The sequence below is a fragment of the Tupaia chinensis genome, unplaced genomic scaffold (assembly GCF_000334495.1).
Source record: "Tupaia chinensis unplaced genomic scaffold, TupChi_1.0 Scaffold000141_1, whole genome shotgun sequence".
NCBI lineage: Eukaryota > Metazoa > Chordata > Mammalia > Scandentia > Tupaiidae > Tupaia > Tupaia belangeri.
In genome coordinates this window covers 1,747,802-1,753,225 of record NW_006159611.1, presented here as the reverse complement: position 1 = coordinate 1,753,225, position 5,424 = coordinate 1,747,802, and positions in this window count along the sequence as shown.

Sequence of the window (5,424 nt, the reverse complement as noted above, 5' to 3'; positions counted from 1 at the left end):
CGGGCACGGGCCCAGGGCACGTGCGGCGCTGGCTGGCGGTGGTGCTGGCGGGGAGGGGCGGATGGGGTGGGGCAGGGACCAAAGAACCGGGTGCCCCAGACCGCGCCGGGGCGTTGCCGCGCACCTGGCACCCCGGGCTCGCCATCTGCTGCCAGCCACCGTCCCTCCGGCCAGGCCAGGGGCGTGGGCCTGCACAGCGATAAGCGCGCGGCGTGGGAGTGGATGGCTCCTCGTCACGTGGCGCCGTGAACGCAGGTCACTCAGCGTTTACGATGCACCTACTGTGTGCGGCGCAGCCTCGCTCCCCGCCGGCTGCTGGTCCCGAACCGTGCCATCTGCTCTGTTATCCCGCAGCTAAAGAATCCGGTTTATATGGCAGACAGATGGCAGGGAGAGGCTGCACCTTTTATCGTAAACAGAGTTCTGAGTTCGAAATGGGAACAATAATGCCTAATAAGCAACTGCGCCACCCGAGGAGGGCGACCGGGGCGGTTTGGGTCTGCCAGAGGGTCATTTGAAGGTTTTGTGACCACCCCAACACACACACTGGGTTTCCTGTCCCACACTCTAACAACACGGATGAAAAAAAAAATAACACAAGATAATTTAATGACACTTTATCTGATTGTCAGAGTTTGGAATAACAGAAAGCTACTCTTTAAACACTCCATTTATTTCACTAATGTCAAATGTAAAACACTGCTTGTAACAAATATTTTGTAATGGATTTTTACCATCCTGAAATACAATGTATTAGTTATATATAATCCATGTGCATAATTTCGAAAAATACCCACACACTGCTGAAACTACAACAGAAAGGGGAGCTACATAATTTGTAATAAAGTAACATACATTTCAAGTCCTCATTTTTTGTTAGTTGGGCACACATGGGAGAGACAGAGACAGGGAGAGAGTGAGAAATCACCTTCCCCTCAGGGGAGATGGCCACACCACCAACCCTTCTCCATTCTCTTCTCCATTCTCTTCTGGGATTTTGAATAAACACACACACACACACACACACACACACACACACACACACACACCTTCACACCTGGCACGATTTTTTTTTTTTTTGAGCTATAGGGTACATGTACTAGACAGACAGAAAGCAAGAAATCACCCCCCAGGGGGGACAATCCCTTCTCCTCCACTCTCCTCTCAGGGATCTTGGGTTTACTTTTCTGTCTATTCATTGAAATGTGAAACTCATCCCAAACCACCCTCACAAAAACAACCAAGACCTCTGAAGGAACAACTGGGCATGGCATGGCCCAATCAAGGTGACGCGTAAAATTAGCCCTTGCAGATGCTAATTACCACTCCCTGTTAAATGATTCTACACCATGACAGTGTTGCCATCCAGAGGAAGTATTCTGATAGAAAATAGGGACCATCTGATCTCCCACCCTCCCTCCTAAAGTCCCTCCAACAGTAAGTAACAACAAAGCTCCCATCATTTAAATTCAGCCCCTTGGATTATGGTATATGTGTTTTCCTAATTAAAATGCAATGTTGTCCAAGAAGTTATAATACTGAACCGTTATTAGACAATAACAGTTTACAGTGCAGTTCTTTTGAAAATTATTTAATTTTATTATTATTGTTTTAATTTGTCCAGAGAGGAAGAGAGAAAGAGTAAGACAGCAAACTACCAGGTTCAGGACTTGAACTGTGGACAGTCATGTGGGAGTCCAGCGCCTCAACCACCACACCTGACCTGCCAGCCCCTACAGTGCAGTTCTTTATAACTGGTTTTCATTTTTAAAAAAATTCTTTAAACGTTTATTGTCAGAAGGCGTGTGCTCTCAGAGGAACAGAGAAAGCACCTTCCACGGTCACGCCGCGACCTTCTTCCTCGTGTCTCTGTCCTGTCCGGATTTAGGGCACGCATTTATATGTGCCAGTGTGTTTTTCAGGTTGCAGACACCAGGACTTGACGCAGTTGGCCATGTGGGATCTGGTTTCCTATGTACAGAGTTTAACCACTGTGTACGGGGCCATCCCTGTAGTGTACTTTTTTGTTTTGTGGGTTTTTACTTTTGGGGGGGGGGATTTTTGCTATTGGGTACATGTGTTTACTAAAAAGACAGAAGAATGGAGAGAGAGGAAGAGAGAAATCACTCCCCAGGAGGGATGGCCACACCACAATCCCTTCTCCTCCATCATCCTCTCAGGATTTGGGGCACACACGCACACATGCCCAGTATGAGCCTCAAGTCACTGGTTCCAGGACTTGAACTTCTGTCGGCCATGTGAGAGTCCAGCGCCTTAACCACTACACCACTTGCTGGCCCCTAGTGTAGTTTTTTATAATAATGTGTCCAGGAGGTTCAAGTAGGTTTCTCTCTTTCTCTTCAGACACACACGCACACACACACACACATACACACATATACACACACATAACATTTCGAGAGGCTCTTCTAGTTCCACTTGCCCTAGACTCCCAGTTAGCCAGACTCACAGGGCCATGCCACTGCCCTAGTCTTTTCAGGTTGGCCCCAGAGCCGAACCCAGACCCACCATGTGATCCCAGTCTTGTGCCCTGCATCTGAGTTTCAAGTCACTTTTTTATAATATAATTACTTTATTTAACTTTACTTATTTATTTACTTATTTTAATTTGACCAGAGAGGGATAGAGTGAGAGAGAGAGGGAAAGTGAGAAAGCAAGCCAGGTCCGGGATTCGAACCACAGCCGGTGATGTGGGAGTCTAGCACCCTTAACCACCACTACCTGCCAGCCCCTCAAGTCGCTTTTAGCGTGGATGAGATGAGTCAGGGAGAAGGAAAGGGCAAGCAGCCCTTGAGAAAGGAGCTCTGAGCTTTGTGCCTCAGCTACAGGGGATGGTGTGCTGGGTGAGACGAGGCAGAACTGGAGGTTAAAATGTGCTGCCCGCTTTAGACACACAGACAGCCTTCATTTCTCCATACTGGAAAGCCCCTGATGTTGACATGCAAGATAGCACCCCTGAGCGTACTTGGAGTTGAAGGTCTGAGAGAGCTCAGCTCAGGATAGACAGAGCTCGCCTTTTCCTGAGTTTGCCTCAAGGGGAGAAAGGAAAAGAAAAAGACTCTAGAAAACCCCAAGCCACGTGATGGAAGGAGCGTCTTCATTAACCTTCCCTGAGAAGTCATTTTATTACGATAACCACTGTGTATTACATCTGGTGGTCCGGACAGCAGTTTCTAGATGATTGGAATCTGGAGCATTAAAAAAAAAAATGCAACCAAAAGAAAAAATCCTACGCCTTCACGTTAGCTTAGGCATCCCCTCTTTCATTTGCCTGGCCAGGACGGACCACGCCGAGAGGCGAGCGAGTCCTGAAAACTCGACGATGTGACACTCTAAATTTAGTTCATTTTTAAAACTTCTTTCTTTCTTTCATGAACAGGAGAGACAGCGAGAGAAGACAGGGAGACAGCAGCCCAGCTGTTTCTCACTGTGGTGACCCACCCGCGCTTGCCAGCCTCGGCCAGCCCTGGCCCGTGGGTACCCTCAGGGAGGTCTGCAGTTACGAACAGGGGACCCTCTGCAGGGCTGCCTAATCGTGTTGCATGCACTGCTGCCCCACGTCCAGCCCCACTTGCAAGTTACTTCGGACTGATGCAGGCCCAACAATGCCCCAGGGGGATTCCCCTCCCAGCAGTGACTCGGGGACCAGGCTGAGTGACTCCACATCTCACATGTGACCTGCTTTGTTGCCAGGAGAGCAAGAACACGGACAACTCTCAGTCACTCCAAAGTACCTCTTCCTGGAGGTGGCTCGTGTCATTTATGCTCATAGTCCCTCGGACCTAACTGGGCTATGTCCTACCAGGAAAGCTTTTTTTTTTACCTGGACTGATATTGTTTGTTTGTTTTAAATTTTTTCCCAGAGATTTCTGGTATAGAGTACATGTGCTTGCCAGAGACAGAGAGACAGAAAGCGAGAAATCACCCCCAGGGGACATGGCCATGCCACAATCCCTTCTCCTCTCGGAATTTTGGGCACACATGCACATGCACCTGTGAGTTTAAAGTCACTGGGTCCAGAACTCGAACTGCGGTTCACCATGTTGGAGTCCAGCACCTTAACCACTACAACACCTGCTGGCCCCTTGTTCTTGGTTTTTAAAAATCACATTAAGATTAAAAAAAAAATCATTACACACACAAACATACTGCTTCTGTGTATGATGCGGTAACAGCAGAAAACTAACAGAGCTAGGAAAAAAGATGACGGAGATCATGTGCATATTTTTAAAGCTTATTTATTTATTTTGAGGACAGAAAGAGAGAGACCTGGCAAAGTCTTGCATCCTACTATCAAGTCCCAGCCTCCAGTCACCCAGGGTCATAAGATTCTTGTAGCTTGACCTGGGAACTGAACCCCCAGGCTGCCCATATGACTCCACGCAGTGTTGCCCTGCCACCTGCACCACTGGGCCACAAAAATCATAATTCTAAGGTTGTTTTTTTTGGAGAGGTTTTTCCTACAGGGTGCGTGCACTTACCAGAAAGACAGAGAGAGACAGAAAGTGAGAAATCACGCCCCGGGGAAGTGATTTGCAGCCACGCCACAATCCCTTCTCCTCCATTCTCCTCTGGAGACCTTGGGCATGCATGCACACACATCCGGCATGAGTTCAAGCCACCGGGTCTGCGACTCAAACTGCAGTCAACCACATGGGAGTCCAGCAACATAGCCATTATGCCAACTGCTGGTCCCAGGATTTTAGAGCTCTGTAGAAGCATGTGAGTCTAGAAGAAACTAATTCTAAAGAGAGAAAAGCTGTGCCCCATGAGCTGAGCTGGCTAGCCACGTTCTTGCCTGGGAGCCTATGCTGATTCCGAGTCCACATTCACAGACACAGAAAGAGCTATGCAAAACAGACAAAGACATTTGTCTTTGTAATGGCCAGGTGGGTCGGCCTGGACAGACTGGACTCAAGAGGAACATCCAGTGGACGGTCACTTCTCCCTGCAGTGTGTGTGCTGAGTGCCACAGCAGTGTGGGAGGCTGGGAGGCTGAGTGACACACGGCCAGAAACCAGCTGCACACCACGCCACGCTCCAGGAAGGGACATGCACAGCAAAATGGGCCAAAACACCACCCACCTAAATATGTATCTCTTTTCCCCTTTAGAAACACATGTGTTTACAATAGCCCTTTCCAAACATGTACCAGAGTTTGAACTTGCCTGAAGAAGGAAAGTAAAGAGCTAAGCCTCCAAATGCTGAAGAACTTTGAGGGAAGGAGACAGAGAAAGGTCTTTCCAGTCTCTCAGCCCAAATTACAGGAAGCTCATATCCAGGAAAGAAGCTGGGCCCAAATAGCAGAATAAAAACTCTGTACGTCTCTGAGTACTTAGGAGGTAAATTTCCACAGGAAGGTGGGATTTGCAACACACACAAGACCATCTGTCCTGAAGGAGT